General features: G+C 48.9%; 1 protein-coding gene across 2 annotated transcripts in view; it reads right to left on the bottom strand.

Annotated features, from left to right (window-relative positions):
- Positions 1 to 21,649, bottom strand: part of LOC119445548 (uncharacterized) — a 381,600-nt gene extending 359,951 nt beyond the window's left edge. Inside the window, exon 1 of one of the 2 annotated variants that reach the window (XM_049663397.1) lies at positions 21,536 to 21,649. The gene's annotated coding sequence lies outside the window, so the exon portion shown is untranslated. Of the gene's footprint in view, positions 1 to 10,472; positions 10,497 to 21,535 lie in introns of those variants that run through there. The other variant, XM_049663398.1, reaches the window with a different exon arrangement.
- Positions 21,650 to 22,479: the final 830 nt, after the last annotated feature.

Below are 22,479 nucleotides of genomic sequence, written 5' to 3'. Positions count from 1 at the left end.
AGCTTCCGCATGTTACATGTTAGCTGCTTCTATGTAACACTTGCAGTGCATGGTGATTTCTGTGGAGCGCACACAATTAAAACGAAGGACGAATTGCGCCAGGAAGACAGGAACGTTTTGGGGGTTCGTCATGTGTTTTATGATATGTGGATATTTTCTCTGTTTCTTCATGAAATTTCAGTTGCGAGTCAGCGCCTGTCCTGCGTGTATTCGCTTCTTCGTCCTTCCTGCTAATTGTGAGCGCTTCACAGAAATCACCTTGAACGCTTACAAACTCGCTCAGTTTTCTATCTATACTTGCAGCGCCTTTGCCATTTATATGTTTCTATCCTGTTAACCATGATAACGTCTTTCGTGATCTGTTATGCCAAACTGTACGATAGAGTGAAGCCCCCCCCCCCCCCCCATGCCTTTCAGAATTTAGCCCCGCTTCCTCCTTGTAACAAAGGAAAAGAAAACTTCAATACTAGCAGCGGTTATACGTAGCCTAAAGCTATTTTTTATTTAGAGAATACTGCAGGCCATCAGGAGGCACTAGCAGGAGTGGATAGAGATAGATCAATGCAGATAGATCAATACAATTACACCAAGTACTATAACGACAACAAAAATAACATGAGGTAGAAAGATTGACAACAAAAACGAACTAACAGACGGTGCCTTTACACACCTATAAGCTCTACATTAAAGGACCCAATTGTAAGGTTAGGCTATTAAAGGCTGTAATTGTTGCATAACATATTTGGCCAAGCTTGAGCAAGATCAAGAAAACGATCCCTGTTCGAATACGAAGCCTGGTTTTTCCTTTCATTGCGGTATGAATAGAATCGCGAGCAGAAATGACATCAGAAAATCATACTCCATCGTTTTTAGCTCAGACACCAAGGACGAGAACACGCAGTTTGATCTTGCACCTGCGCAGTGCTGCTTATGAGGTAACTCCGACCTCAGTTAAAGAAAAGCTACAGTGACTCAACAGCCTTAATATCGAAGTGAAGGTCTTCTGGGGCGTATTAATGTACCATGTGATTTGTTGTTCTATGTTTTTGTATGTTTGTTATTCGAGAGGGAAGAGAGGCGTTCCACCAGAACACATTGTCTTTCCTCAATGTTTAACAGCTGGTGAGTCACCTTAACTTCACCTGCGCCACATTACTCTGCTTTAGCACCATCTACTCTTACCTAGAGCCCTTTACTCAATCTTTTCTTTACCTAACTTTCTTGTTTCGGCCTATTTTTTTAAGCACTACACTCATCATCAACCCAGATGTTTAGACTCCACTAACTCCCGCGATCGCCCCATGTTGGTCGTTGTGTAAAGCCACACATCCGGTTCCGGTTTTAGGCTCACGCACTTATAACAGGCGCACGTGGGTTTGATTTCGACATTTCTGAGCTAATTAAGCATTATTGTCGCTCCGCGCTTACTTTTCGCACCCTTTTCTTTCTAAGCTTCATTCTGACGCATTTTTCGTGCCTTAAAAGCATTATAAGGGCTCAAACTGTCTAATTTGATGAGAAGAAACTGACCAGATACCGGGACGTCACGAATTTCAAATCAATGTAAAGTCCCCAAAGAAGGACTTGTCTGCAATAGACGAGACGACATGCCAGTGCTCCGATGACGTGATGCGCGTGAACGAGCGCTACTCTCTATGCACATGCGCACAACAAACCTGAAGTGCGGCTAGGCTGCGCCACAATGCACAGTTTTGGTTTCACGTATGCAGAAGCGCTACGTGCGTAAAGATCTTGCGGGATCGAAATGCGTATGCACCTTCGAGTCTCACATACGCATGAGAAATCTCGCCCCAAGCACATGACGGGCTCTGCGAGCTACCAGACAGAAGGCAGCACAAGCTGGCACGGATGCATAGCTCGCGAGGTGCAAGAATCGCGCGTCGGCTCCGAATGCAGTTTGTCTTGAACGAACTTGGATGGAGTAGCGTTCATGTCTGCCGACTGAGGGCACCAGTAGGCATGCGGAATCATCGATTTAAACGTTTGCGAGGCCTTTGTCCAGGGACTGTTGCGTACGCGAAACTATAAGTGCTCCACATATGCAGCGCGTAGCAGACGTATAACTGTCACGCTTGCGTGCGCATAGTTTCTGTGTACGTGAACCTCACACTGAGTGTCTAATAGTGAAGGGCAAGCGTTCCCGTGTTCACGTGCGCTCAAAGAGCTGAAGATAAACGGGACTCACAAGAGATAGGGCTAAGATACGTTTAAACCAGGTAGACTACGTGACATAGCCATATGTCTTTGGCGTGTGCAATATTGTGGCTCGACGTGTTTGAAGCACACCGGTCGGGAATTGTCCACCCACGGAGGCTGCGCGAGTGCGAGCCGCCTGGCAAAGTATATACAAGAGGCGTGGGATATTGCCACACCTTCTGAGACCTCACTTTATAAGTGCGTTCGAGATATCGTGGGGGCAAAGTTGTTTAGCGAAAGATAATGAAAAATGCCACTGCCGCGAAGACGGCGCTTGTGATATTGTAGCAATGGAGGCACGATATCGTGATTTGATGATTCTGAGTGAGAACACGAGGCTGATATGAAAAGCCCGGCAGTTATGTTTAACTTGATTTTGAATTTGCGTTGCCTTTATCTACAGCTAAAATAAATCGGGGCATTCACTTTGCAGTGCTTTTATCGCAATGAAGGTAATTTTGAAATCCCTCAATACCTAGCGGCTAACCTGTTCCCGCGGTGAATTGGCTCTTGAGTGACTGTGCCCACATCTTCAAAGACAAGAAGGGAAACAGTGGCGCGCATTTTTTTTATCGTAGTGACGAAGGTGTCAATCCAACAGATAAAGAAGCCAATGAAAGCATAGGGAACGGTATTTGTAGTATTTAACTGAAGTGTCGTAATAATAAACTAAATGAAAATGAAAGTGGCAAAAAAATGTCGCAGTTCTTAAGGCGAAGCACAATTTGCAATAGCAAACTAGAAGAGAGCTATACGGAGTAAGGATAGTAGTTTTATCAGCTGTATAAACTTGTACATGCAGCAGCACCAGCAACGCGCAGTACTGTGGTTGACGCCGTTGGCGTCTTGCACGCGTTCGCACCGAACGCGAGCTGCGTTGGTGACTGATGGTGACTGATGCCGGTGCCTCAGGGGGCGGCTCGGATATTTTCGACGAGATCAGAACGGGACACTCGTCCAGCAGCGTCGGAAGTCTTTACCACCTTCGCGTCTTACAACGTTTTATTGCGAGAGCAATTATATGGACACTCCAAAGCAGAATTCTGCCATCGGCGTCGCCGTTGCCGTGAGGTTCCGTATGACGTCAATGGAGATGAAATCGTCGCCGCGCGATGATAAGTGGTTCTTGAGGGAAAGGGAAAGGTTGACGCTATCTTCTGCAGCCCTTGAGGGAGCACGGCTGAGCGCCAACGGGGAGGGGTAAGTGGGAGCGAAAGAAGGGATAGAGTGGAGTCGCCATGGCTGGGCGAAGCAAAACCGGCAGGCATAGGCGGCACGTATCAGGCCGAGATGGAAGGCCTTGGTGTGCTGCAGAGTCTGCAGGGGTGTTGTGCCAGGCCGGTCAGGCCCGGGGTGGGGTGGGAGGCCGTGAGGCCTTCCCGCTTGTAGAAATGTCCTTAGAGGCGTGCGGAGAGCCCTGACGAGTCAAGGAACTCCACGACGCCTCGAAGTGCAGAAAGGTGGTGTCGGCCGGGGAAGAGGAGATCTTCCTCCTTGCCAGAGGCGTCGCCGCGATAATGATAAGTGGTTCTTGAGGGAAAGGGAAAGGTTGGCGCTATCTTCTGCAGCCCTTGAGGGAGCACGGCTCAGCGCCAATGTCGCCGCGCGCCGCCGAACGCTGTATGTGCGAGTGAAAGGGCGCGAGGGACGCGCTCTTTCACGGGGAGTGAACCCACGGCGGAGAACAAACGCGCGTTCTGCGCCGTGCTTCCTTAAGGGCTGCAGAAGTAGGCGTCTCTTTCCTCCTTTACAATCACCATATATGTAGAGCAAACGCGCCTTCTTGCGACGCGCGAAAGGCGGTGGGGGGAGGGGGAGGGAAGGGAGGTGACTTTTAGCTGCGGCACCAAGTGCCTATTTATATCAGAGGCTCCGGCAACAGTCAGCAACGCCGCACGTATTTTGTGCGAACGCGGGCAAAACGCCGACGGCGTCGACATTAGTTCTGCGTGTTGCCGGTGCTGCTGCATGTCCAAGTTTATACAGCTGATAAAGCTACTATCATTACTCCGTATAGCTCTCTACAAATTTGCTATCGCAATTGATGCTTCGCCTTTCAGGTGAAACTGCGACCACTTTTTTATATAAATACGCATTTGGTGCCGCAGCTAAACGTCGCCTCCCCTCCCTCCCTCCCGTCCACCACGCCCTTTGGCGCGATGGAAGAAGTCGCGTTTGCTCTCTGCCATGCGCTCGCTCCCCGTGGAAGCGCGCGTCCCTCTCGCACATACAGCGTACGGCGCGCGGCGACTATTTCATCGCCGTTGGACTCTATACGGAACCTCATGACGACGACGCCGGCGACGAAGATGACGCCGACGGCAGAAATCCACTTTGAGTGTCCATATAATTACTATCGCAACAAAATGTGGACAGCTTGCACTAGTAGTACAAGGCTGGAGTACACAGCGTAGCTGGTGATCGACCTAGCTTCTTCAAGCTTTTACTATGCTGGGCTAGGTTTCGCTAGGAAATACTAAGTGCTGCTAGGCACGGTATTCTTAATCGGCTAACCGCCTACGCGCAGATTCTCGCTTGGCCGCACGACGCGCTTCAAGATAAAAAAATAAATTATGGAGTTTTACGTGCCAAAACCATGATCTGATTATGAGGCACGCAGTAGTGGGGGACTCCGGAAATTTCGACCACCTGGGGTTCTTTAACGTGCACCTAAATCTAAGTACACGGTTGTTTTCGTATTTCGCCGCCATTGAAATGCGGCCGCCGTGGCCGGAATTCGATCGCGCGACCTTGTGCTCAGCAGCCCAAAACTATAGCCACTGACCAACCACGGCGGCTACGCTTCAAGATAAGCGGCTTCTTCGGGTGTCCGATCTTCCTTGGTCGTCCCATGTCAAGGCTACATGTACTCGCCACAGAGTCATCGAGAGTTCGGCCGCCGTCGCTGCGGCTCCCAGTAACGTCACGGCCAAGCTGCGCCTCTGCACTTGTGAGGGCGTGGCTGGTCGAAACCTGCCGAGCCGCCGCCAGAGGCGCCGTCTGCAGTCACGGACACCACGCGCGTTCGGCGCGAACGCGGGGAAACGCGGCCGCCGTCAGCAGCAGCTCTGCGCGTTGATTCGTTGGTGCTGCTACAGTTTCTCTCTCGCTCTCATTTTCTTTTTCTCTTTCCAGAGCAAAGCGCGCGCCGTGCGCATGCTCTCCTTCCCTTTCTTTAACGTCCCATGTATAGGTAACATGTGCACGGCACGGAGACTATGCCAAGCATACGCCGCTCCGCGAGGTGGTTGCTAGGCAACGCGCGGGGACGTCATCGCCAGGCGCAGTTTTTTTGTTCGCACTACGCGGCCTAACCAAGACCTTCAGCAGCTCCGCTCTTAAAACAAGTTGCCACCGTTGGGAGCCGAACCCACGACCTCCGCATTACGCAGCGCGTTGCACTACGAATTATCCGGTGCCGGTATGACCATGAGTCGCACTGGCTAACACTTCTCGTGTTAGATATTATACATACATTCTGAAGGTATTTACACCCTTAATGTGTTTGCATGTCCCATCGGTAACACCTCTACCACTAGGACTTAAAGAAATGTTTGTAGCGCACGACTACGTGCGATGAGAAAAAGTGTGGTTAAAAAGTGTGTAATACTACTGACAGCGTTGAGCGCACAAATATATCCGACAGGAAAACATGACACCGGTAGATTTGAAAATTTATTTAATGTACAGCCGTGAGCAAAAGTATACGGACCAGGGGTTGAGCGATAAAGCCGATTTTTTCCTCTACCTGTGAACGCAACTTGAAATTGAGGACTGCAGTCCAAACTTGGCATTGCGAACTTTTCAGAGTACCCATTAATTACAGCTCATGCTTATTAATTACGACGAAATTCAGTTTTTTGGCGACCCTGTAGTCCGTATATTTTTACTCACGGGTGTACTTTTTGTGTTCATGGCAGCTATCATCATCTTTACTTGCTAGAAAAAGTTGGCAAGCACGATACCATCACTGATCCGCACGAACGACTCGATCTTTCCCTTAAACTTGATGGAGTTAACCATGGCACAACGGAACACCGTCTATAAACCCATAAAGGTGTAATGATACCAAGCTTGTGAACGCGGGAACAGTCGCAGCCGTAGCACAATTTGCAGTGCAACTCACGCGTCATGCGGAGGATGTGCATCCCATCGGCAACAAGTTTTTTTCCTACGCAATAATTTTCCTTTCGCTTATAATTTCTACACTTCAAAGAAAAAATACAAATTACTTACTCGGTGGTTTCCTTGACCTCTACAGTATATCTATTGGCTTTATATGGTTGCACCCTTGATGAAGCAGTTGTTTTTATAGGGGTGTGTTCCCAGGAATGCAAGCCGGTTTTTAATCACAACATACACTGCGAATTCACGTGCTCACGTTCTTTTTGCTTGCAGTCTCAGTTATAGCTTCAAAAGTACGGCACGTTGGGCATGTTGGTATTTCATACTGAAACCCCCTTCACAGCGCAAAACGACAAGAACACACAGAAAGATACACGGACAAGCGCTGACTATCAACAGAAAAGTTTACTGAAAGCACACGTAAATAAGCGATGATGCACGTGACAAGAACCGAAAAAGTGTGACAAGAACCGACAACGCGTGTGCTGCATTATGCATAGTGAAAAGCCTGTTCAATGCAAATAAAGAGTAGTGTACGACATTTTCATCTCGTGCGGAGCGCGGTACATTGGCCGGACGGAAAGATGCGTCAATGTGCGCCTTAAGGTACGTTCAGACTACGTACGTAATGTGCAGATATTTCGGAAGAAACGGTAGCGCAAACACAAAAAGAGCAACTACATTGTTCAGACTATAATCTTATGAAGCGTTAAGAGCGCAACAGTCGTCACGCACGCAATCGTCATTGTTGGAAAGCCCGCTACTTTTACGTTTCATACAGATACGAAAGTTACGGTGTGGCCAGTAAGCGCCGCAGTTTCGGTTTTAAATTTCCCGTGACGCGACTACCGGCATCTCCACTTAGATCAACGGCCCAACGGACATGGCTGCGTACGTGCGTAGTTGCTTGTGTGCGTAGTTCGAGTAGTGTGCGTAGTCTGTTTACAGGCGCGATGATGAAATGCACTGATACCAAACTGGCCAGCTCACGTTTTGATTGGCCGGTCGTAAGATGCGTAACGTATGCAACTGACAATGTTAACTACCAGCATTGTTAACGATCTTAACGCTTGGAACTCGCGATACGGTCTTTATGAGATATGCGCGATTTGCTAACGTTACGACCGCCGTCTGAACATACCTTTACGCAGCATGAGGCTTCCCTGAGGGGACAGCCGTCTTCGAATCTTGCCTTGCACTGCAAGAATCTCGGCTGCGCTCAAGTGGTTTGAAAAACCAAAGTACTATCGAGGCACGGGGAGATATCTGTCCGGGACATAGTGTAAACCTACTTCATTGATAAGGCGGAGGACACGTGTGTTGCGCTCCGGTGGGTTTTGCTCCATAAGTCGGAGACAGATTACCTGGCCAAGTTTCTTTAGACGTTGATATGATACGATGGATTGTTATGCTCATTTCGTGCCAATTAAGCCTTCACATTGTCAATTTTTCGGTTCTTGTCACGTGCATCATCGCTTATTTATATGTGCGCGTTCAATAAAGGTGTCTGTTGATAGTCAGCGCTTGTCCCTCTATCTCTTCAGTGTGTTCTCGTCCTTTCGCGCTGTGAATGGGTTAAGTCAGTTATAGAGCCACGAAAGGGTGACCAGATAGCACATTTAGATCCTAGAAAAAAAACTGAGTGCTTGGCCTGATCGAACAGCTGTTTTATACGGTTCTCTTTATACGCTGTCGCTCAAGAACGACTGCTCAGCCACATAGCTCGGTCTTCCACCCACGGTGGGTGTAAAAGTAATTAGCCTATAACTTTATACCTGTTTCAGAGTTGCGTCGTTTCACAGAAGGCTTATCTAACGCGAGGACATTTATATAACAGAAATAAAGATGGAAGAAAGGGAAGGCAGAGATTCCAAGCCATCTGCAATTGCCTATGTGTTCAGATAAGGACAGACTAAGGGGGTCCCGACTATGTTTAGTTTTCAGCGAACGTTTATATGTGGTGTAAAAATGTCTCTGTAGAAAGGAATCAACCTTCGTATTGCGATACTTAACACGGATTTATTGAAAAAAAAATGTTATTTCACTACATTTGGAAAGAGAGTTTTTACAACTTGCAGATTTTACAAATTCGAAGGCCTATCACTCTAATATTAGCGCACTTTAAGCCGCCAAAACATTTTTGGTAACTCTACACCAGTATTACTATTGGCTCACGGGGGATTAAGTTTATGTCACCCAAATTATGTTTTTGAAAAATTGCCAAACTTCGTTTTCTGAGCAACTGCCTCAGACTGACCCCGAAATCAGGGTTGTCTCTGGCTATTTTAGCTAAATAGATGAAGGTGAAATTACTCCTGAAAAATGAGCAAAAGGGTTCTTGCAAACTGAAAACGAAGTACGCAACTACACCACGTATTTATTTAGTTATTCATAATATCTGCAAAATGCAAAAATTTGAAAAAGCTAAAATTGGAACATTTTAGAGACGTTTTAAAAAATAATAAACGCTGATTTTCATGACAATTTTGTAGAATTCCGACGCAGGACGGATAAATCCAGTACTGCAAAAACATTGCATTGTTAATTTTAAGTCATAAAAATTTGTGTCTTATAATAACCATTTATGGTAATCCCAACGATGTGTCTCGTTTTGATAATAAAATAGAAATCGTATTCGTATTGAATTCTGAACACATTCTTTTCGTTCGCAGCAAGAGAGAGTGCTTCACATTGTGTCGTTTTTGCCTCTTTTTAGCGATTACCCGAGTTGAGGTTTGAGGTCGACTTTTCAGGGATCCTGCATCCAAATTCCTACTAGGGTGCGTTGAGGTAGCAAGCACGCGAGTGCTCGTACAGCAAGTTCATTAAGACTAGCTGGGGAAACCTATTTCTGGCATTGATGTATTTCAGATAGCAGTTTGATCTGCTATCTGAAATGCCCCCCGTCTACATGAACGATGCAACGGCCTAGTGTGAAAGCGCGATGACGCCACTGCCAGCTGGGTATATTCAGATGTGGACAATCACAAAGCGGGTCCCGAATATTTCTCAGTTTCCCTAAAGTAGCCCTGAACCACCCCTCGGGCTTGGTGAAATAACATAGTCCGCGGGTAGCATACGCCGCTGTGAACATCTCAGCCAAGTTTTGCTGTCGTACGCGGTGCGTGGAGCTCGCAAGCGGAGCGCGAAGTCACCTTTCTCTCAAACGCTCTCATTTCAACAGAAGCCATGAGCCTCACTATTTTCTGTGCGCTTTATTTCGTACCAAAGCACATTTAAATACGCGGCTGCTATTAGTCGCTGAGGTCGGTTATGCTGCGGCTGGCCGCGGGGTGCCACCACAAGTCCACTGGCTAAGTGCACTACGGCTCGCTGAGGACAGCCGCGTTTGGCTTAAGTTTAGCAGGCACCTAAATCTGAAGTCGTGGCGTCTACGTTAAGATACAGAATGAAATTTGAACTGCGCGCAACGGTGACATTTTTAAGGCGGACCGTTGTGGCCGCGCCCCACCTCGCCGTAGCCTTCGCAGTGCAAGCGTAGCTTTCGCAGTACAAGGCTTTGAAGAAGGAGCGAGAGCACAGTGGACGCCGTGCTTGATTGCCAATAACACTGCTTCTGACGAACGCATTGCAGTACTTTTCGCAGCCAGGTATTTCTGAAATAGATTAGTTTCACATGACATATCCTCCTCCACTTGGATAAAAAGTGGTTCAGGGTCCCTATAAATATTTCATATAACGCATAAAAGTACTTCCACACCGCGAAACTGCGTCTACTTTACCGACACACATTTTATTTTACAGACAACAAATCTTAACCGAGACGAAGTGCGAAAATCTCGTTATCGAGCCGCCAAACGTTGCAAACTTTAAAAGCGCGTGTTGTGGAGACCACAGTTTTGTACATGTTAACCTTTTTACTTCATATCTATACCACCTCTTACACGCAAGGCATTTTGATCACCGCCTGTGCAAGTGCCCTCATTCACTATTTTACAATAATGTGCAACACTCCACGTTACTGTACAGCGCTGTACAGTAACTGAACGAAGGACGTGGAGGCTCCAGCACTAGTGTAACGACTTGCTTGCTTGCACAAAAATGCTGATCAAGCGCTATAATCAAGAGGAGGGTTCTGCATGCTCCCCGACCTGACAACCATTATTTACCGAGCCTAGAGAATGTAGTAAAAGACGAAGCAGGGGCTTGCTGCAATGAATAAAAGCAAATGCTCCCTGTACAATACGAACTTACCAGTTGTCACATTTGCGAAGCTACTGCTACCCCGCATAACATAGGCAAAACTACGGCTAGTATTAACGCCAACAAATCTCCATTTATATTTTTTGCGTGATCTGACTTAAAGTTGTGAACAAGGAGGCAGGTGCGTATTTTGTATATTCCAGATTTTATTCACTCTCTGCACTTGTACTAAAAATTACAAATTATTACTTTCCTTGGTGTTTCTTTAGGTGCTTCTTTGAAGTTTCTCTTAAGAATTCTCAAAAACTGTCTCAGGAATTATTGCTCCTTTACGTGCATTCTAGACACCAGTGATCAGAATATAATTTTGTGTCGCTGTATACGTTGCGACTACCGCGTCTTGAAACTAAACGTTAAAAAATAAAAGCACGGAAAATGAGGACGTTTTTAGCCACAACGAAAGAGTTAAGCGCGTGTCCCTGCTGCGCACCATGAATTCACTTTATAGGAACGATATGGAGGCACACGCCTAATCACGCATATGCAGGTAATCATCGTATTAGACAAATCTTGAGGCACAACAGCAACTCACCGCCTTCTTTCAAGTAATGGCATGATTCCGCCTATTGTTTCCTGTGATTCACTTCAAGGAAGTTGGTCGCAGTTGATGGAACCTCATGTGGTAAACAAAACGCAGAAGGATATTTGACAGATGCAGTCCTCGCGCGCCCCAGACGAGGAAAGCCTGAAGAACGCGGCTACATAAATGTTGTTATCTACTTCACGCGGAAACAATAAAAGTGGCAAGTATACGGCATGACTGTTTTTTTTTTCGTTTGTAAATCTAAATATCGGCATTGATGCAATAGTGATTTCCTACAGTCAATACCGGCGCAGGCTTAACCTCTCCCATAGAACACTGCAAAAAACCTAGGCATGCAAATTTTGAGGTCGCATGTGTTGCGATGGCAATCTGCGCTGAAAACTATACTATTGGGCTTAAGGTCCTGAAGTGACTCACCAAAGTGGTCGACGTTAATCCACAGCGCACACCGAAACGATAATAGGGAAGCGTTTTTCGCATTGCGGGTCGATTGAACAGACCGCCGCGGGATGTCATCTAACTCACGACTTCATGCTAAGCAATATAACGAGATATCTTTGTAATTCCTAATTTGTTTCAAGCGTCGTCTTATGAATCAGTGACACTTTCTGGCTCTCAGAAGCAAGGCAAATGTCTGTTTTTCTGTTTATTTTTGGCGTGAAACGACTTTAAAATCTTGCTTGTTTGCTTAAAACTTGTTAAAAACACCTACAACGAAAATGAGTTATTGCAGCATTACTTGCATATTTTCAATGGTACTTACTACCCATGTGTCGTGCTTGGGCATCGTTGTGCAAAGAGAAACAAATTCATTACTCAATCAGGCACGTGTCGCCTGCACACATCGCGCCGCTGTGGCCTCACGCATGTTGCAATCGCAGCCAAATGTAGCCTGTGGCTGGCCGTTCCGCCAGGCATGGGGCTTATGCGTTGCCCAGGGGGCATTGCAAAAATGGTGGTAAAGGTATCTCTACATGAAAAGCGTGGACACAGAATGGAGGAAGAGGTCAAGGAAGTTGCAAACCAAGTACAGGATAATCCAAACTGTAAATAGACAACCAGGAGTCATCAGAAAGAAAATGAGAAAAATAGAGACTGTGAATTGGATGCACAGAATGGAAAGAAAAAGACAATGGAGATTTGCAAGAATGAGAATAAAGAAATTAGAAGGGAAAATCTGTGCGATAACACAAGGGGCAGTGCCTTGCTATTTGAGGCTCGAGCCGACTGCCTAAGGACCAAAACATACCGGAGCAAATATTCCGAACTAGATGAGGCATGTGCATGCTACAGTAAAGACCCAGAGACGTACCACTCAGCACATCCTAATGGAATGCAACGGGATCCACCCAGCGAGAACCGTAGGTAACGTGCAACTCCCAGAAGCGCTTGGGTTTAAAGTGGAAGGGAACATCAACAGATCAGGCGTAGAGATAAGCAAGAGACGATTAGAGTACTGGCGAAAAAAAAAAGCACGCAAAAGGTGGATACGACCTGATTTCTTAAAATCATAGGCAGCGGTACAAGGTAAATTTTTGAAAAAGAAAAATAATGAGAGGTATACAAAAATGCTAGATAAAGAACATGTATAGTATACCTGATTAAGTCAAGCAGGATAGGTGACTATTTGTCGCCGCCCGTTTCAAAGGGGATGCCAATAAATCATCATCATCATCATAAAAAGCGCCCTCAATCCGAAACTGGGTAGTACCAAGCTCGGTCGTCTGCTTCGGAAAGCGCGTTTACAATATGGACCCGCCACTTTCGGTTGTGTTGTACCACGGCTTGCAGCGAATATTGGGTGCCGCAGATCTTTTCAGGGGTGGCACGCTGCGTAAAGGCAAGAAATTAAGCAACGCCGAATAAGTGTACGCCGTTCAAGAAATAAGTGGCGAAGTTTTTGCGCGGTGTCAATCGCAAGTGAAACGAGTCACGTACGAAGTTGAACTTCAGGTAAGGTTTGGACGCTGCTAGATTCGGGCGCAAAAACGCGAGGGAAATGCTTTCTATAAATGAATTCACTGCAGCGATAAGCTGACATCATGTGTACGGAACTGCTCGAGCGCACGATCGTATACGCACCGCGACGGCAGCGCTCCTTCAGCATGCCGCGAAACGGCGGGCCCTCCTGCAATATTTGTTGACTGCATGCCGCTAAACAAGCAGTCATGCCTGCGCTCTAGTAACGGCCATCTGCCCCTTTAGCAACTGATAAATAACTTATGCAATGCACATGAGCTCGCAGTACCGTACTACGTGCGAATAGCGCTGCAGCGCGAGCTCGTGCGCTGCTCGCTTGATGTAGTTTTTAATGACAGCTAGCGCTCCAACATCGATGTGCTGTAATCAATCCTGCCTTGCTGCGCTGCCTCAAAGTGCTGGCTTGGGGTCAATGATGAGCACATTTAACTCTCAAACCTGTGCTGCTCATAGTAGGGCAATAAAGTTATCCAGCGCGCCGGACGCTCCGTTTCGTGAGGCCTTGAAAGAAAACGGTAGAATCTGATGTTGAGGTTCAGGCCTTCTTGCTCGTGGCAGCTCGCGACGCAGCAGTAAAGACGGTGTCGCCTTTTCGCGGCGGAGCCAGGTCTCTGCGGATCGGCGTCGCCGATTCGTTCTGCTTCCAGCATTACGTCTGACGGCACACGGAGAGTCTGTTTTCCTTAAATTAGGCTGCGGCCAGCTCGCAGCGTGGTCTCTGAGAAGTGACGAGCCTTTTCGCACTCACAACAGGGCCGAAAAAAAAGTGTGAATCGACGTAAAACTCGGGCTAGAAACGTGCTTCGCCACAGCCAGGGCTCAATACTACCCAAGCTGGTACTACCCAGATATAACTTCTCTCGCCGTCGCCAGGCGCCGCTACTATACCTCAAACCCCAGCGCAAGACGCCCATAGCTTGGCAGCACGATTGTCGATCCGAGCCGGAGTGGCCGCGTTCGAGAGAGCTCACTCAGCCTTATTAGGTATAATGCATCAAACTCAAAGGAATGCTCATGGGGAGTAATAACGCATGCAAGTTTGCAATTTGCTGAAGAAATTTAGCATTGCTCGGCGATGGCCTCTCTGCGTTCGACACTTAGGGAGCAAAAATGGCGTTAAGGGCCTCAGGCGGCAACACAAAGGGATATTTCTACGACACTATGTTTCGTGTTTCGGGTATTGCGACATTATATATTGAGGTTCTTTTTTCAGGGCTCAGACGAAATCCCGCGAAATATTTCAGAAATGACGTCATTACGCGCGTGCATGTTTCGAATGCAGAGCTCTCGAGCTCTCAATCACGTTTCGAAAGAACGAAGCTTGCATGGTCGTTACAAAAAGAAGAAAAAAATTGGCCGCCATCCGGCACAACGAACGTGAATGTCCAGCGAAGCCACATCAAACATCACACATGGTCGAGCATTGTATTCCCGCGGTTCTTCTGGTGTATTTAATTTCTGTGGTTTACCCATGGCAGTCTTCGAATGAACTGAATGAGTTGCTAGACGGGTTTTAATTTTATATATATGAAAGATTCGTGACGTCAAGAAGTATACACACATATATATTATGCTGTATATGCCTGATTGCAAAGTAAGATATGCCGTTTGCCTTCAATTGTTAACCTGGCGTTTTGTGCTTACGCCCCAAAATTTTACGAACAGCGAGCGGTATACAGCTTCGCTGTAAAAATTATGCGTGGCTCTGCTACCGCAAACACCAGAGACCAGCGGAGCTTGGCAGAGCCTAGTAAAGTAGTGGCAAAGCACACACTTAGTTTCCTGGCACTCAGGATTTCTTCGCGATGTTCTGTGTAGTATCGCGACGAATTCAATCGGCCACGTTCACAAGCCTCCGGATCTTCATTTCTTTGCCTGCGCGAACTCTCTGCTTCCCTCAATCTAAATTCGGGATGTTCTCTTCCGCGACGCTTGGTTTCAGCTTCCCTAGCTGTCGCTCCAGTTTTTCGGAAGCAACTATACTCGGGGACAGCTTTCTGTGGCAATGAAGTGAAAGCTAAGGGCTCGTGGCTGCTGCATATGTGTTACCGCGCCAAGTAGTCCGGCAGCGTTTGACAGTGATTTTGGTTGCTCGGAACAGACGCTGAATCGGCGCAGCTTCCACGTGCGACAATTGTGCGTTTGCTCAGACGCGGAAGCGAAAAGCCGCAAGATAAGCAAAGTAACGTGCAAGCCGAAGCGTTCCATCGCCGATGACTAGCGCCGTTCGGCCCAGCCAAGCGGCCTACAATGCAACTACGGCCGTCACGTTCGCTCCCATTGCAGCGCATCCGACGCGGAAGGCCGCACCTTTTTTTATTGCGATAGCAATTATATGGACACTCAAAAGCAGATTTCTGCCGTCGCCGTCGCCGTCGCCGTGAGGTTCCGTATGACGTCAATGGAGATGAAATCGTCGCCGCGCGCCGCCGAACGCTGTATGTGCGAGTGAAAGAGCGCTAGGGACGCGCGCTTTCACGGGGAGTGAACGCACGGCGGAGAAGAAACGCGCGTTCTGCGCTGTGCTCCCTTAAGGGCTGCAGAAGTAGGCGTCTCTTTCCTCCTCTACAATCACCATATATGTAGAGTAAACGTACCTTCTTCCGACGCGCGAAAGGCTGTGGGGGAGGGGGGGGAGGGGCACGGAAGGGAGGCGACGTTTAGCTGCGGCACCAAGTGCCTATTTATATCAGAGGCTCCGGCAACAGTCACCAACGCCGCACGCATTTTGAGCGAACGCGGGCAAAACGCCGGCGGCGTCGACAACAGTTCTGCGTGTTGCCGGTGCTGCTGCATGACCAAGCTTATACAGCTGATAAAGCTGCTATCATTACTCCGTATAGCTCTCTTCAAATTTGCTATCGTAATTGATGCTTCGCCTTTCAGGTGAAACTGCGACAACTTTTTTATCCAGCGGCCGTGCTTTTACACTCAGTGGTGTGCTCTGTCTTATTTAACTGTTTCTAATAAGGTGTTTATGCTGTCTCTTCTCCAGCCTAAACTAACGTGGATTTAAACGCGGGACTCTTTTTAGAAGCGATCTCACTTGTGAGCGCTTTGCCTCCGTAGCTTTCGCTTCATTGCCACAGAAAGTTGACCGCAAGTATAGTTTCCAGTTCTCTGGTCGAAACCTGCCGAGCCGCCGCCAGAGGCATCAGCTGTAGTCACGGACACCAGGCGCGTTCGGCGCGAACACGAGGAAACGCGATCGGCGTCGGCAGCAGCTCTAATGATAAGTGGTTCTTGAGGGAAAGGGAAAGGTTGACGCTATCTTCTGCAGCCCTTGAGGGAGCACGGCTCAGCGCCAACGGGGAGGGGTAAGTGGGAGCGAAAGAAGGGATAGAGTGGAGTCGCCATGGCTGGGCGAAGCAAAACCGGCAGGCATAGGCGGCACGTATCAGGCCGAGATGGAAGGCCTTGGTGTGCCGCAGAGTCTGCAGGGGTGTTGTGCCAGGCCGGTCAGGCCCGGGGTGGGATGGGAGGCCGTGAGGCCTTCCCGCTTGTAGAAATGTCCTTAGAGGCGTGCGGAGAGCCCTGACGAGTCAAGGAACTCCACGACGCCTCGAAGTGCAGAAAGGTGGTGTCGGCCGGGGAAGAGGAGATCTTCCTCCTTGCCAGAGGGGAGGCCCAGGCGGCGGAACTCCTGCAGGAGTGGGCCCCGCTGCTGGAGGTACGCCGGGCAGGCCAGCAGGAGATGTTCGATCGTCTCCGGCTCCCCGCAGGAGCTGCAGGCCGGGGACGTCGCTCGTCCCAGTCGGTAGCTGCGTGCTGCCGTCCAGCTGCAGCCGATGCGGAGCCGGAGAAGGAGCGAGGTCTCCCTGCGAGCCAGGCCTCGCTGGGGGAGTGGTCGTGGGGGGCATCCCAGTGCCACCCGTTTGTCTGGGTGGTGGGTCGCCAGGTGTCGCCGCAGCCTCAGTCCAGTGAAGTCGCCCTCCGTCACGGCCCGACTGAGGGGCACAGTGGTGTGGTGGGCGTCCTTCGCCAGGGTGTCGGCTGCCTCGTTGCCCGGGATCCCTACGTGGGCGGGGATCCAGTGCAGGGACACCGGGTGGCCTGCGTCCTGCAGCGCTGTCAGCCGGGTAGACAGCAGTGCGACTCCAAGGCTGGCGCTTTCTGGCCTCTGCAGGCCGAGGAGGGCTGCCTTGGAGTCGCAGAGGATGGCCGCTGGTACCCCAGGAAGCTCTACGCGTCCCACTACCACATGCCTCACTCCTCCTTTCCACCTCGCATCCGCTATGCTGCGCGATGCTATTTTTATACTCTCCTTTCACTCTCTCTCAGCTCTCTCTCCCCAGCTCAGCGACGCTATCGCACAGCTGGTATGTGGTATGGCGTTTTGTGTTTGCGCCACGAAATTTTGCGAGCGACTTCGAGATGTATACAGCTTCTCTGTAAAAATTAGAGAGATGGCCATGGCGTTTTCCGGAAACTACACAATGTCGTTGTGATAAATTAAATCGGTCACGGTCCTGAACACTAAGAGTGGCCGGCAGTGAACACATACAAGAACACTCTGGTCGAATTTTGATCGTTTCGAAGACACGCGCATTTCGTGTTTTTAAACATGATCGAAAGCAGTGCTATGCACGCGCCAAGCAGAGGTGGCATAATATTTTTTTCTATTTCGCGGCCTGTATTTAACGCTTGTAAAATAGAACCATGTAGAAAATAACGTTTGCAGTACTGGTATAGCTGGGCTTGTTCGTACATTTCCAGTAAATAAAAAGGAGCGCAACCTTTTTCCGTCCTCTTTCTTCGTCCGTGGTCCCGGTTGCGCTGTTTCTATTTACTGTATTTACAAACAGATGACGTCATCGAGAAAAAAAGACAAGCTTCATTGGGTGCTTTTAGTATGCTCTACAACTTCTTCAATGCAACTTATGCCCTAACACGAATATTTCGATAACGGCATATATAAACTTAATTTGAAAATGGCACATCACGAAATACTTTACGTCAAGGAGACTATGAAGAATATTTCATTAGTCTAATATGTTCAGAGTCTCAAGTTAGATGAACCATGCGGTATGTCTAAATAAAGGTCTCATTCTTCCTCGGCATGAAGTACGAAGCAGTACTGATACTGGCATAGAGGCTCTATGGGCTCTTGTCTCCTTCAGTCACGAATTATGATGCACTTTCAATAAATGTCTCTCAGTCACAATTTGAAATCCCAAGTTGCTGTAGGCTCATTTGAAAGAAAACAAAGATGGTGTAAAGATCACCACTGCATTTTCCACTGAATCCTCGAAAATAAACAGTGAAAGAAATTTACTAAGTATACAGTCAGTAACGTAGCATTTTTTCATGGAAAGTTTTCAATCATTGGCTGAAACGACACATAAACGTTTAAATTTGGCTCCAGGCCTAACGAAGAAGGAAAAAAAAACTCCTTCACTATTGCTGACGGAACGCGGCACGTGCAATATATCCCTTGATGGAAACATCGTAGTGCCTTCACCATCGTGGTCGTGTGTGTCGCAATACACTGCAACCTGTAGTGTACTGCAATAACATGAGGCAATCAAAATGATCAGTTCACCCACAGCTCGATTTCCGCGGATTTTCGCTTTTCACTTCTGGACAGAAATGGGAAAATGCATTTGCGTCAACAAATGCGGTCACCCTGATTGCAGGGATTATGCTCTGCATACTGGATTTAGCATGCTGGCACTACTGGATAGAGTGCCTTGTTTGAGTTTTTGTGAATCGCAAGGGTCGCTATGTTTTTAAGGAGGGTAGCGTTAAAATAGGTAATGTAGCGTTTCGTTATCTTGAGGCTCACGCGACGTTGGGCAGCACTGAATTATGATATTTATTTTTCAATAAATGGTGGGGTAAAGACAGCACATTGTCAAGCTAAAAAAAGTAATAATACTAAAGTGTACTAGAAGTGTACTAGCGCCATGTTCTAGTACACCATAGTAGCGCACTGCCCATGAGAGGCGCTTACTGCGAAAGGTAGTGAACAACAGCCAGCCGTGTACTGTTTATGTCATCTATTCATACATGATGGATAAACGAACCATTTTATAAGATTACGTAGTGGCCTTTCAATAGGACAAGGCACTCCGGTAGCCGCTCTACGGTAGTCGTTGCAAAAGCTGTGTAGCAGCACCAGCAACGCGCAGAACTGTTGTCGACGGCGTCGGCGTTATGCCCGCGTTTGCACCGAACGTGCCCGGCGTCCGTGACTGTTGCCGGTCCCTCTGGCGGCGGCTCGGAGGTTTTAAGTGCGAATGCACTTCTTAAGCGACCCCGAAAACTCCGCCGGCATCCGCGCTCCTCCTCCTCTCCCCTAGCAACGGCGCGAGGAGCATAGAGGAGCGTCTGTAGCAACGGCGCAGCGACGTCACGCCCCACGTGACTGCGCGCGCTCCGCCCTCCGCTCCGCGGCTGCGCGCGCCCCGCGCCGGCTCCGAACCGCTCTCCGCGCCGTGACGTCACGGCGCGTTGTGCAGCTGGCGCCTCCGCGCCGTTGCTGCGCGCGCCACGCCGGCTCCTCGCACCCTCTCCGCGCCGTGACGTCACGGCGCCATGCAGCTGGTGTGCCTCTCCCCCCGTTAGGTTTGCACTCACCCTCGGCCGCCGCCTCTCCCCTCGCGCTGACAGCTCCCTCCTCGCCCGGTAACAGCCCCTCGTGTGCGTACTCTCCCCGCCGCTCACCCCCTCTCCAACCGCCTGGCGTGTTTCGCTCCGCCGTCACGTGTTGTGTGTGTGGCGCCGTCGTGAGTCGTGCTCTCTCGCTGCCGTCTCCTTCACTCGGCTCTGCAGTTTAAAGCCCCTATATTTATAAAAGTAGCGCCATCCACTTCCCTCCTCCTCCGTTCCACTATCGCGCTCGGCGCGACCAGCGCGATCGAGGCGCGATATCGACAGTGGCGCCGCCTGCGTCGGGCCTGCCGTGGCAGACGACAGCTAACGCGCTACCAGAGGAAATCCGAGGAAAACTTCGATCGCGCCCTGCGGAGACGTTTTTGAGGCGCGATTTTGCTTCGTCAGTCAGTAACTGGTCTTAATAATGCCGTTTTGGAAGTAGCAACGCGACGATGCGAGACGGCGCAAATATCAAGTGTGCAGCAAGCGTTTGCGCACGCCGGATGGTAAACAAAAAAAGCCTTTTGCCCTCGTCTTGTCGGTTGCGGCAACTTAAGGCGCAGCAGCATGCCATCACAACGAAGTTCTTGTCCCTAACACGTTTGATCCGTTTGTGCGTACAGCACTTTCGTCGCACAGGCCCGAGAATGGCAGTCGGAGCGCGCTGGAAAGAAAAAAATATACAAAAGCACGACACGAACTTTCACGTGACATGGATTGGCCAATGGGGGAGCGGAGGAGGCTGGGGCGACAGGAGGCGGCTAAGAGAGGGCGAGGAGGAAGCGCCGGGGTGAGCGCGGTGGCGGCAAGATCTAAGAATGGCGCTACTTTTATAAATATAGGGGCTTTACTGCAGTTTGGTCGCGCGCGCCCCCTCATAGCATCACCCCGTGCTTCGCACTTCCTCATACTCCCCTTCGGGGAAATGCGGGTTTTTTGACACCACGCGCGTTCGGTGCAAACGCGGGCAAAACGCCGATGCCGTCGACAACAGTTCTGCACATTGCTGGTCCTGCTACAGTTACTAAGAATTAAGGCGGAACGCCACCGCCTCTAAAAGGCTGATGATGAAACGAGTCACGCCGAATTCCTGTACGTGATCTTGTCAATTATACGAGCCGTCAGAACTGCTATTTCATTGTGAGTGAAATGAAAACTTGTAAGCCAATACATGGCGCAATTGTGGAAGCGCGCCGAACTTGGCATTATTATACGCCAAGTTTTAAAAAAAGTCATTCATATGCACCACTGTTAGACCGCAGCTGCAAACTATTTGTTAGCTGTTGTTTCCTGACCTGGCCAGTAGAGAGAGCGTAGTGAAAAAAAAAAAAAGATTTCCACCAAAAGTACGACGTGGAGTCCAGTGTTATATGTTATTTAGCGAACCAATGAGCGCAAAAAACTCAAAACATAATCAAAACATACTCCCTCGCTTAAGAAAGGGTATTTAACTCTTGTTCTCGTTCCGAGGAATATTTTTTATAAAGAGGCTAGGGTAATTGTTTTTCCCGTAAATAAATAATTGCGCCTCTGAGAAACGTAAAGCGCCAGCTGGTTCACCAATAACGCTAAGGTCGCCGAACATAACGCACTGCCAACCTAACACCTACGCACATCGCAGAAATAAATACTGCACATTTTCTCACAGTCGCTGGTCAACCCACACTCACCGCAGATCTTCACTGAAGGTGTCAACTCGTAAAATAATACATACTACAAATATTGTCAGTATTTCGCTATATTTATTGGGTCAGTGATCGAGACTCCATTTCGAAGTCTAACATTTAAACGACATAAACAGACCCAAGATAACAACTTTAGTAACAAGTGAGGCTATAAAATGCTCACCTTGCCTTGCAGCACGCCGTTCTGGTAATCCAACGACAAGGACTCACTCGTTGACGTCAGACATTTCTTTAGCGCGACTTACTGGGATATAGAAGATTTATTTATGACACAAATTAGCATTAGTCCGGTTTATAGGGCGGCAATGCGTCGCGCTATGTACGAACAATTTCAAACGCGCCGCACGACTGAGCCGGAACCATATGGTATAGTGGCAAGGATTTCTGCGACGTGGGTCTCGCACGTCGCCTTATGTTTTGCGATACTGCCGGCCAGGTGCTATCTTCCAGCCGACGCGGCAGGACACGGCGCGTCGGCGGCTCTGCCCTATACACGTTGCAGCGTCCGTGCCACTTGCAAGCACGGCCCAGACGGCAATGACGCGGCCAACGAGATTCTGTTTTTGTCGCGGCGTGCGCTCGCCAGCTGGCACGCAGCCCGCAGATGCCGGCTCAGCTGACGCCTGTGGCACGAAGAAGCGAGGGAGACGAGCGCTTTCGCAAATCGGCTTCCTTCCGAGCGGCTTCGAATTCCTACTCACAAGACGCCAACATCGTTTCTTATAGGGACACTACCACCAATAAATTACTTGTCTGAAAACCTGTCGCCGTTTTTTTTTTTTTGATTGGCAGTGTGTCACTTTGAGTCAAAAGATTGCCGATCACGGCCCCATCCTAAATTTGAACTACCCGCGCCGAAACGGAAGGGTTGACGTAAGCTACACGTGAACTCCCTCTGCACCGCTCTCTGTGAATCAGTCAGTGCTGACGGTACCGTATTGCGAAATAAGTGGCGCCACGCCGATTTTCAATTGCGTCATTTTTTGCGATTACAAACGCTCCGTTATTACTACAAATGGCCAATTCATTATTGCAGAAGCTCGCCGTGGCTCGGCGTGAGCGGCTATGTTTACCAGATGCCACGTCTCGTCTCGCCCTGTCTCGCCC

This window comes from Dermacentor silvarum, chromosome 3, assembly GCF_013339745.2.
Source record: "Dermacentor silvarum isolate Dsil-2018 chromosome 3, BIME_Dsil_1.4, whole genome shotgun sequence".
NCBI lineage: Eukaryota > Metazoa > Arthropoda > Arachnida > Ixodida > Ixodidae > Dermacentor > Dermacentor silvarum.
This window is presented reverse-complemented; position numbering and strand designations above follow the sequence as displayed.